Source organism: Colobus angolensis, unplaced genomic scaffold (genome assembly GCF_000951035.1).
Source record: "Colobus angolensis palliatus isolate OR3802 unplaced genomic scaffold, Cang.pa_1.0 Scaffold72, whole genome shotgun sequence".
Taxonomy (NCBI): domain Eukaryota; kingdom Metazoa; phylum Chordata; class Mammalia; order Primates; family Cercopithecidae; genus Colobus; species Colobus angolensis.
The window spans coordinates 4,877,994-4,890,043 of record NW_012120932.1 but is presented as its reverse complement, the minus strand read 5'-3'; the positions used below and the strand labels follow the sequence as shown (position 1 = coordinate 4,890,043).

Here is a 12,050-nt window from a genome sequence, read left to right as displayed (position 1 = left end):
TGAAGCCGCCCGGTCCGGCTCGGCGTCAGCCCGCAGGGTGACTGCCCTGCACCGCCTGGGAACTCCCAGTGGTCCCGGCGCCTCCCCGGGGTCCCCAACCGCCCTCCCCCGTTCCCCACCTCGAGGCTGGCAGAGCGCTGGGCAGAAGCTCTCACTCTCAGGGGTCGCGCCCGCCTCCTCTCAGTGTCCCTGGGTTCCCTCCTCTCAGTCCCCCTTGGCCCTGCCCCTCGGTCTGGTGGGGGGCGCTCACCAGCAGCCGTCGCAGCTGCGCAGGCGCCCTCGGCTGACAAACCTCCGCCTAACAAATCTCCGCGGTTCTGGCGCAGGGTCGCCCGACTCGGAATTTAAGTTTCCAGGCGGCCTTCCCCGCCCCCACCGCCTGCCCGCCCTGCGATTGGCTGCGCCGGCCACTGGGCGGGGCCCCGGGCGCTCGGGGCCCCGGGCGCTCTGAGCCCGCACGTGACGCGGCCCGGTCCCGACCTGTCTCAGGTCTGGGCGCACCTACCTCAATGAACCCGGGCTGCTGGGAGCGCAGCCGGGCGCCCGGGGGCTGCGCGGAGGACGGGGAGGCGCCTCCCTGAAGGGCTCAGATCTACCGAGTATCCCGACCTACTGCGCTGAGCAGCTTGAGAGTGGTGGAAATTGCTTTTACTTATCTACTGTCTGCTTGTGGGTTCCAACGTCTCTTCCTCAGTATTCAAAGTGTGCTTCTTTTGAGATTTAATAACTTTACTTTAAAAATATTTAATATCGGCCGGGCGCGGTGGCTCACGCCTGTAATCCCAGCACTTTGGGAGGCCGAGGCGGGCGGATCACGAGGTCATGAGATCGAGACCATCCTTGCCAACATGGTGAAACCCTGTCTCTATTAAAAATGCAAACATTAGCCGGGCGTGCTGGCACGCGCCTGTAATCCCAGCTATTCAGGAGGCTGAGGCAGGAGAATGGCTTGAACTCGGGAGGCGGAGGTTGCAGTGAACTGAGATCGTGCCACTGCACTCCAGCCTGGCCACAGAGCGAAACTCTTGTTTCGAAAAGTAAAAAAATAAAATAAAATAAAATATTTAAGATCAGGGTTGAGGTGATGCAGTTTGAGGAACTGCTCTTTATGGAGAAATATATGTAGCTAAAGATTTAAGGAAATCATTAATCAGAAACGTTTCTAATTCTTCTTAAAGTTATATAAAAAACATCCATTATAAAAAATATGTTTTAGAAAATAAACGTCCCTTGTCCCCTCTCCATAACCCTTTCCTAGGCATATCTTTTTTTGTTTTTACAAAAATGAAGTTATAATGCATATTGATTAATAAACTCTTAAAGATTAAACTGAATAATATGCACAGTTTTTACTTGTTAATTTGAAAATTTGTTAAATCAAGTTTAGCCTAAAGCTGCCTCCCTCTATTATTTACATTTGGCCTGAAGGTTTCTCTGTACATAGCGAATTGTCACCTAAATGGAGGTGCATACAGACTGTAGCCTGCTCTTGTGCCCATCCCTGAAGTTCTGTGAATCAAAGAGGTTCAATTGTTCAAACCATGTTCAAATAAGGCAAACGTGAAGCTGTAGCCAATCCTGCAGTTTCTGTGCCTCACTTGCCCTTTGCTGTCTATAAATCTTCCCCCATGTGGCTGCACTGGAGTCTCTCAGCCTAGTCTGGCACCAGAGGCTGCCAGATTCACGAATCGTTCTTTGCTCAGTTAAATTCTCTTAAATTTAATTTGGCTATGGATTTTCTTTTAGCAAATTAAAAACAAACCGACAACTTCTCAGAAGCACCATCAGGCAAATACATGCTTTTAAAAATCAATTTATTAATAATTATATGTCCTTCCTTTAAAGAAATAGCAGCTTTTCCCTCTCAAACACAACTAGGGGCCAAAGCTCTCAGGTGGTTATATAAAAAATACAAAAGTATATTGTATTGCAGGCCAAGGTAGGTGGATCTCCTGAGCCCAGGAGTTTGAGACCAGCCTGGGCAACATGGCGAAATCACACCTCGACCAAAAATACAAAACAAACCAACAAAAACTAGCCAGGCATGGTGACGCAGAGCATGCGCCACTGCACTCCAGCCGCGGATACCTTCTCAAAAAAAAAAAAAACAAAAACAAAAAACAAAACAAAAGCATGTTGTACTACAAATAGCTGGAGTTTTTATTTTCTTTTTTAAAAATTAATCATTGTGTTGAACATAATCACCATTCACATGTGGAAATAAATGAAGACGGCCACATCAGAACAAACAGAGGCCATATATTCGGAACTTGCTATGACAAGGGAGATAATTCAAAGACGAGGGAGAAGAAAAGCTTTAGGGGAAAAGGGGGCAACTTCAGATATGTCCTCTTTGCAGAGTGTCATCATGGAGAAGCTGGAGGAGGCATAACTAGAGATGGAGCATCTTATGTGATTTGTTTGTGGAGCATGTTTGGGTTTTCTGGTTTGTCCTGGGTTGGAAGCAGAGGCAAAAATGAGGAAGTTGTCAGTCACTGAGTAAGTCCTGACTGTTCTGAGTTGGTCTCTGCAGATACTATGCTTCATTTCTTCCGTGGGTCAGAGTTCTATTGCCATATACTGTGGCCATTGTCTATTTGTTTACTCAGTCTATCACAAGAAAGCTAAGTTATTCTAACACGTGGGTTTTACAGTTGCCCTTGGGCCACAGCTCCCTAAGATTGTAGGGTGGAGAAACCTGCCAGGACATGAAGATCTGCGCCTTAAGCAGTAGCCTGACAGCAGACAGTGGCAGGTGCTGCCCTGATAGCGCCTGACAGCAAAAGAGTGGCAGGTGCTGCCCTGAAGAAGGGCATCCCCTTGGTTTTTTGGAATGTGAGACAAATGTAGTGGAGAAAACATAGACACTTTTCAAACCAAGTGTGCTCAAAATCTGAAATTGTACCAGAAAGATGTGAAAGCGGAAGAAATATGGGAGAAAGCCAATAAGCTAGAGGGTGGAAGACGTTATTGCTTCGACTTAGGACACCTCTTTGTATCTATTCATATCTGTAAAAAAATGCATTACAGAAATGTGGTATTACTAGCCAGGACAGATATATTTAAATATTTGTTTCTTTCCTTACTCTTCTCTTCCTATTTCTTTGCAAAATAATTTTGATGAGTGATAAATTTTAAAATGGTCACATTTTAGTGAAGCAACCGAGCCTTGGCTACGCCTTTAATAAAATGGAGCTGGCGGAACTTCCTGATTCCTATTTAAAACGCAGTGCCTGTGAAAGTATATTCTCACGTGCGTCTGTGTGGCTTTCTTTTACTCACTATTAAAAGAGGATATAGGCCAGGCATGGTGGCTCACGTCTATAATCCCAGCACTTTGGGAGGCAGAAGTGGGTGGATTACTTGAGGTCAGGAGTTCGAGACCAGCCTGGCCAACATAGTGAAACCCCGTCCCTACTAAAAATACAAAAAACAATTAGCCAGGTGTGGTGGTGCATGCCTGTAGTCCTAGCTACTCGGGAGGCTGAGGCAGGAGAATCGCTTGAACCCGGGAGGCGGAGGTTGCAGTGAGCCGAGATTGCGCCATTGCACTCTAGCCTGGGCAACAGAGTGGGACTCTGTCTCAAAAATAAATAAATAAATAAGGATATAATTCTTTACCCAGTCTCTGGAAGTTTTAAACCATAGGGGAACTGGTAAGCTTAGTGTGGTGGCATTCAAGACCCTGACATCACTTAACACCTCTCCCCAGTATAAACCCCTCCAATTTGTTTAAATTCACTGAGCCAAGAATCACTCGTAAGAAGCATTATCCAGCAAACTGTCCACTTGCAAAATGGTTTATCACCATTGATAATCATACGGCAAACAGCCTGTTTATGATTTGAGGTTCATATGAAACCACTTATGAAATACCTACTTTTCTGGGTTACTGTAACTGTGCTTTTCCTATAGAGTTCAACTATCAGCCAATTCATCGAGCACGTAGTACATCAATCAATGAGAATTCAGCTCTTACTCGGTACCAGTTCTCCTCTTCTGGTGTAGCATGAGCATTCACTTCCACATTCTTAGCTTTCCTAACAGCTTTCTGAGGTTCAGTCTTTGCATATTTAAATATGTGGTTCACTATAGTAATTTCAGTTCTACAGCAAATCGAACAGGACAGATATATTTAAATGGAACTATGGTGAAGCATTTTTGTGTAGTAGGTAACAAGGAAACCAATTCACAAGAGAAATGGTGGAATTTCTCTCCTCCTCTAAAACAGTAATTCACAAACTCTCAGCCAAATCTAAAAAATTCATCAAACCTCAAAAAGTCTTTTCAAGAAACAAGGTGTATTCATTTCCTGTGTCGGCTGTAACAAATCCCCACAAACTTGGTGGCTTGAAACAGGAGTCCTTTATTCCATCACAGTTATGGAGACCAGAAGTCCTAAATCAGCATCCCTGGGCTAAAGACCAGGTGTGATAGGGCTCCCTCCCTTCCTCCCTCCTGAGGTTCTAGGGGAGAATCTGTGCCTTGCCTCTCCCAGCACTGGTGGTTGCTCACATTCCTTGACCTGTGGCCGCATCACTCCAATCTCTATGACTACATTGCCGTCTCTCCTGTGTCTAATCTCCCTCCCATTTCTTCTGTCTGTGTCTAATCTCCCTCTCTGTTATAAAGACACCTGTGATTGCATTTAGGGCTCACCCTGGTAACCCAGATAACCGTTCCATTTCAGAACTCTTCATGGATTCACATTTACAAAGTCTTTGCTGTATAAGATAATAGCTTCAGGGGCCAGGAATTAAGACCTGTTGTTAGTGGGGGCTGTAAACATCCTGATACACATGGCATAAATAAAAATCAGTTTCTTGACAATGCTGATGAAAACTTTGTGTTGATTATTACTCGAGGCTGGCCGGGCGCAGTGGCTTGCCTGTAATCCCAACACTTTGGGAGGCTGAGGCCGGCGGATCACTTGAGGTCAGGAGTTTGAGACCAGCCTGGCCAACCTGGTGAAAAACCATCTCTACTCAAAACACAAAAATTAGCCAGGCAGGGTGGCGGGTGCCTGTAGTCCCAGCTACTCTGGAGGCGGAGGCAGGAGAATTGCTTGAACCCTGGAGGCAGAGGTTGCAGTGAGCTGAGATCACACCACTGCACTCCAGCCTGGGCAACAGAGTGAGACTCTGTCTCAAAATAAAAATAAAAATTAAAAATTAAAAATTAAAAAAAAAAAACTCAAGTCTGGCTTGACTAGATAGTTAGGCCCTACACTCCCTGGGAACTTCCCACACTGTGACTTCTTTGCTCCATCTCAGCCTCAGATCCCTGCCTCACGTACCTGAATACTGGCAACATTCCTGCCTTGCGTTTCTCTTGCAAAGCTTGACACAGCCTTTTAAGTTTCAAGACCCTGGCCAGGTGTAGTGAGTGGCTCATGTCTGTAATCCCAGCACTATGGAAGGCAGAGGTGGGAGGATTGCTTGAGGTCAGGAGTTCGAGACCAGCCTGGGGAACACAGGAAGACCTTGTCTCTACAAAAAATAAATAAAAATAGCCAAGCATGGCGGTGCATGCCTATAGTCCTATCAACTCAGGAGGCTGAAGCGGGAGGCTGGCTTGAGCCCAGGAGGTTGAGGGTGCAGTGAGCTATAATTGTACCACTGCACTCCAGCCTGGGCAACAGAGGGAGACCCTGTCTCAAAAAACAAAAAAGTTTCAAGATCACCACACAGCAGCTTTTACCACCCCTCCTTCCTCTTTTCACAGCCAGCTGTCCCGTGGTCTCTGTGTAAAAAAGCATTGCTCACCCACCCTATTCCTGAGATACTTCTGGTTTCGGCTTTGAGCATCTCCTTGTTGCAATATCTTGCATTAATAAAGCCTTTCCTTACTAATGTAGGAACTTGCATTTTTTTCCCCTTGACACTCTGCGTCACTTTAGTGAGGGGTGAAGACAGAGAAGGCTCTGTGCTGTGAGAGGCTCGGCCTGCAGATGCACCTGTCCTGGGGTTGCTCCAGAGGAAGAGTGTCTCTATCTGTGACTTCCTGGGTTTCCAATAGCTAAGGAACTCTTAGGCATGGGCACTGTTCTGAGTATTTCACACGTGCTCCTGAGGTCATCTTCCCGACAACCCTATGATGCTGCTTCTCAAACTCCAGCTTTATCAGAATCACCTGGAGGCTCCTGAAAGCTCAGGTTGCTGACTATAACCCCAGTTTCTGATTCAGTAGGTCTGGAACAGGGTTCCAGAATTTGCTTTCTAAAAACTTTCCAAGGTGGGCCGGGCGCAGTGACTCACGCCTGTAATCCCGGCACCTTGGGAGCCCGAGGCGGGCGGATCACGAGGTCAGGAGCTCCAGACCAGCCTGGCCAGCATGGCAAAACCCTATCTCTACTAAAAACACAAAAATTAGCCGGGTGTGGTGGTGCATGCCTGTAATCCCAGCTGCTCAGGAGGCTGAGGCAGGAGAATTGTTTGAACCCGGGAGGCAGAGGTTGCAGTGAGCCGAGATCGCGTCACTGCACTCCAGCCTGGGTGACAGAGCCAGACTCCGTCCCCTGCCCTACCCCAAACAACAACAACCCACACAAAAAATACACAAACAAAAAAAACAAAACTTCACAAGGGATACAGGGGAACCCACTTTGAAAACCACTGCCCTAGGAGATGGGGGCTCTTCTATGCTGCATTTTACAGATGAGGGTGGTCAGGGCAGTGGGAGGTACAGAATCAAGGGTGGGGACAGGCTCTTTTCTAAAGTGAATAAATAACTTAAATGCACGTTAGGCCAGCAGGGCTTAGAAAAGGAAGCTGAGCTTTTGGGCTTTTGCCTGGTCCCTCCCCCAGTGCCCATCACTTGCTTGGCAAACTGCACTCTGGGAGACAGAGGGTACTAGGAGAACTGGAATGTGAGCACCAAGGCCGTGCAGGTAAAGCCCCGAGGCTCCCCCGGGCAGTCTCTCCACTTCAGTGTGAATGAGGCTCAGCTGGATTCACACTGAAAGGAATAAAAGGCAGGTGAGTCACGCAGCAGGCAGGTTGCCCGGGCAGGGCTGGGCCTCCACGCCTTCCTACCCCACCAGCTTCTGGGAGGGTGTTTTGTCCGGTGCTTCGTGGGTGCTTTCGTGCTTGATCATTTCTGGGAGACAAAGGCTCTGGCTCTTACCTGTGCTAATTAAATGTCAGATTGTAAGCCTGGCTCCGGTGATAATGTCAGTGACTCATGGTTCTGAGAAGCCCAGCTATTATAAAAAGTGAGGTCTATTCATTCACCAGTTTTAAAAACAAACACATAAAATATTCTTTTTAAAAAATTTGAGACCACAGAAAGGAAATAGAACCAGATAATCAAGCCTCCCTGATTATCTGTATGATCCCCTTAAAAACCAAAACAGGGAAATCTTCTCCATATAAGCTCGAAAGTTTTTCTGAGCTATAAACTCTGCACTGGTGGTTTTATTTGTTTTTTTTATGTTCCTTGTTTTCTCCTTCCCACCTCCCCACACCAGAGGTTGCTCCCCGCTTGTTTTGGTTTTCTTGTCCTCAAATCAGACCCACAGCTATGGTCCCAAGCACTTCTAAACTTCATCCTCAAATCCAGAGGATCCACTGAGGACCCAGATCCTCCTTAGGAGAACTAGCCCACCCTCTGCAAAAGGAATCTGATCGTTTTTTGATCATTGCGAAGATATAAAGAGGAAACAACATGTAGCAGTTCATATAAAACTCACAGTTCTGATCCGAGGAGGAACAATTGCTTTATTGATTGATTGATTGAGATGGAGTCTGACTCTGTCGCTCAGGGTGGAGTGCAGTGGCGCGATCTCGGTTCACTGCAACCTCTTCCTCCCGGGTTCAAGCGATTCTCCTGCCTCAGCCTCCAGAAGAGCTGGGATTACAGGCGCCTGGCACCACACCTGGCTAATTTTTTTGTATTTTTAGTGAAGACGGGGTTTCACTGTGTTGGTCAAGCTGGTCTCGAATTCCTGACTTCAGGTGATTCGCCCACTTGGCCTCCCAAAGTGCTGGGATTACAGGTGTGAGCCACTGCGCCAGTCCTCAATTGCTTCTTTTAAATGCATTTTCTGTTCATAAGATCCTCTGTCCAGATGCTTCTCTCCCACTCTAGGAGGAGGAGTCGGGCGCTGGCAGAAGGCACAGATCTCCCATGTTCGCAGTCACACTCCACAGTGATTTGGCAAGGCTTGGAGTCGGGTGGTTCTGCCTGTATTCCCTCGGCCAGCACCTCTGGTTTGCTATCAGTGGAGCAAGGACCATACAAGCTGACCTTTCCCAGGCTAATTGGCCTCTACACTGGGGATATGACCTGAGTGTCCTCTCAATGCACCCACACATCTGCACAGCACCCTTCTCCTCATGCACACTTCCCCAGCTTCTAAATTTCCACGTGCTCTGTATAGAAAGTTGCTGATACACAACATTCACGAGTCAGCCTCCAGTGATGGTTGCGTGGCTCTGAGGAAACTAAGAGAAATTTGACCAAGAAAAATTAGAGAGTGGTAAAAAAGAGTTTTTCTCCAAGTTCAAAGGGAGAAATGGAACAAAATGATAACTTGAATGATATAAGGAAAGTGTTTTAGTTATACCAGGAGGGCAAGCAAAACTAAGTTGCATATTCTTTCTCCTTAACCAAGTGAATTGAAGACAAAGACTTTGTTTTATAGAACTGGGGACCCCAGTGTATGATAGATGCCCAGTAAATAGCATCGCGGAATGGCAATTTTTAGGCTAAGAGAGGAGTTGTTGCTAATTTGGCTACAACTTTATGGAACCTGGCACTTGGCCTAGAGCTCAGTGGGTCTCAGGTGGACTTGGGGAACTTCTTCTGCCCTACAACACACAAATCCTTGCTGTCCTTTAGATGCTTAGAAATGCCTCAGGGTACTTAGAAGTCTCTGTTTCTCTTTCTTTTTCTGTTTTTTTGGAGAGAGTTTCTCTCTTGTTGCCCCGGCTGGAGTGCAATGGCACGATCTCGGCTCACTGCAACCTCTGCCTCCCATGTTCAAGCAATTCTCCTCCTGCCTCAGCCTCCCGAGTAGCTGGGATTACTGGTGCCCTCCACCATACCCAGCTTATTTTTGTATTTTTAGTAGAAGTGGGGTTTCACCTTGTTGTCCAGGCTGGTCTTGAACTCCTGACCTCAGGTGATCTGCCTGCCTCAGCCTCCCAAACTGCTGGGATTACAAGTGTGAGCCACGCATCAGGCCGATGGCCTCTGTTTCTTAGAGAGTCCCCACCACCAGGAGTCAGCCAGTATCTTCAGCGAGCGTCCTGTGCGGCCTCACCACCCCATCCTCAGGAGTGCTAGAACTCTGCCAGAGTCCACAAGGCCAATGCGAGAGGCCCGTAGAGGTGACTTCTCGGGACGACCAGCCAGGTGGCCCCACTCCTGCCTGCTCCCAGGAGTTTTCACCCAGGGAGGTGGGACTCCCTTCTGCTGCTCCTACCCCAGAGCGCCCTGGAGGGATATTGAGAAGAAAACAGTTTGGGATGCTGAAGTTAATGGTACAAATGAGCACAGAGGCTACTTAAGGACAGACACTTCTTAACCTAGTGTCTGATCTAGAGACACCCAAGAATATGCAGCATAATAAATCCATTTGAGATAATAATGCTCCATTTCCCCTAGGATCTAGGAAACCCTGGGGCATTACACCCTAGGCAACAGAGATAGAAGCTTTGCACCCAACAGGCAACCAAGCCTTTCTGTGAGCGCAAAGGGAAGTTACCATCTGAAAAGGAATATTGGGTTATTTTGCCCAACTGATGAAGGAGAAGAAAATTGGGGACTTGTGTGATCTTTCATTTGATTTTATACTTTTGGTTTTTTATTTTGGATTGGAGAAGCACTGAAAAATAAATCATGAATGCTATCCCTTCTTTCTATTTATTATTTTGATTGTGGTAATAAAAGAGTGAGTTGATAAATAAGTGTTTGCTGGAAATACCAAACTTTGATAACCAAACTGACAGAATATCCAAAAGCTTTCATTTTAAAATGTCTCCATGTTACAGCAGATGCACCGAAACAGTGACATCACATTGTACACCTTAAATAGATACAATCTTTCTCAATTAAATATTTTTAAATGAAAAAAGCTCAGTGGTTAGTCTGAACCATGTAAAGCAATTAAGCTTCAGGATCTCCTGTAAAGATGAGGATCGAGCCAGGAACTAGATGCTTTTTGATGCCAACCTTTAATTTTGTGAAATGAAATCAGAAGATAATAATAAAAGTAGTAACAGTAAGTGGAAAAAAAAAGCTCCGTAGAAAATGACTAACCAGTAGGAGCAGCAATTATCAGTACCCCTTGACCCAAATTATCACTGACTTTGGAATGTAGCTATTTCCAATCCCATTACTAGCAGGCATAAATTTTGTACAACTGACTTACTTTCTCAGAGCTTTGGTTTCATCCACTGCAAAATGTGGACAATATCAACTACCCCATGAGGAAGTATTAAAAATTAAATGAGAGGCTGGGCATGGTGGCTCACATCTGTAATCCCAGCACTTTGGGAGCTCAAGAAAGGTGGATCACCCGAGGTCAGGAGTTCGAGACCAGCCTGGCCAACATGGTGAAACCCTAAAAATACAAAAATTAGCCAGGCGTAGTGGCACGTGCCTGTAGTTCCAGCTACTCAGGAGGCTGAGGCAGGAGAATTGCTTGAACCCGGCAGGCAGAGATTGCAGTGAGCTGAGATCGTACCACTGCACTCCAGCCTGTGTGACAGAGCAAGACTCTTGTCTAAATAAATAAATAAATAAAAATTAAGCGAGAGAACACAAGTATTGATATAGTCAGCCATCTACAGAAATTTCTCCCCTGAAAATTGGCATATCGTTGAGAAGTCACATTCAATCCAAAGGCAGAGTAACTTTTCTGTGAAAATCGTTGCCATTGAAATTCTGTATACTGACCATGTTTATTGCTTTAACCATTCTTGCCCATCTGTGATCCCACTTTGATACTGTGAAATACATATTTGGTTTCGACCCGTTTCCTGACATACGACTCCTAAAATCCTTAGAAACACCAAAATGGTGTCTTTCTGTTTGCTAATGATTGACTGGTGGCTGGCAGCCCTTCAGTAGCTTCAGGATGGGGCTTGTCACAGGAAAGTACAAGGCAGGACTAGAGGGGTAGGACTTGCAGCCTCACCCCCCAAACCTCTAGGGAGGGGAGAGGGACTGACGGTTCAATTGATCACCAGTGGTTTAATCAATCATGCCAACATAATGAGGCCTCCATAAAAACCCAAAAAGGACAGGATTCAGAGAGCTTTCAGATAGCTCAACACACGAAGGTTCCTGGTGGGTAATACGTGGAAAAGGCATGGAAACTCTGCACCTCTTCTCCTGTACAGTGGCCTGTGCGTCTCTTCAACTGAATCCTTTATAATAACCCTGTAAATGTAGGTAAGTTTTCCTGAGTTCTGTGAGCCACTCTAGTAAATTAATCAAACCCAAAGAGGGCATTGTGGGAACCTGCACTTGAAGCCAGCTGGGCAGAGGTTCCAGAGGCTGAGCTTTTGACTGGGTTCAGGGATGGGGGTTTGGTCTTGGAGACTGAGCCCTCAACCTGTGGGATCTGATGTGGTCTCTGGGTAGATAGTGTCAGAATTAAATTGAAGGACACCGTGCTGGTGTCCACTGCAAAACTGATTGCTCATTTGCTGGTGGGACCACCTATTTAGTCACAGAAGTCTTTTGGGTTGATTGTTTTGGTGTGAAAGCAGAGGAAAACACAGTCTGAGTTTTTCCACTTTCACATTTGGTGTCAGAGGAGTGGGATTTGTTAGAATGGCTCCGGCTCACAGAAACACATAATTTGGTGAAAGAAAGGATGCAAGGGTAGGGACAAGACCAGAATCCTTTGATTCCTGGGTGGCCACATGGTCATGCATGGTGTGGAGCTGTTAAGTTACTAAAGGTAAAAGTTACTGGTTTAAGAATTAATGGAAAAAAAAAAAAGAATTAACAAAAGAGGAATGAAATACGAAAGGTGGCTCGATAGTCAATGACAGGTTTATTTTAGAGAAAATAATAAACCTGAGAGGGGATTCTGG

At 46.2% G+C, this 12,050-nt stretch overlaps 1 protein-coding gene across 2 annotated transcripts in view; it reads right to left on the bottom strand.

The window, feature by feature from the left end:
- CTSV (cathepsin V) overlaps nt 1-506 on the bottom strand; it is a 6,493-nt gene extending 5,987 nt beyond the window's left edge. The window contains exon 1 of one of the 2 annotated variants that reach the window (XM_011927499.1): nt 251-506. The gene's annotated coding sequence lies outside the window, so the exon portion shown is untranslated. The remainder of the gene's footprint in view (nt 1-250) is intronic. The other variant, XM_011927500.1, reaches the window with a different exon arrangement.
- Nucleotides 507-12,050: the final 11,544 nt, after the last annotated feature.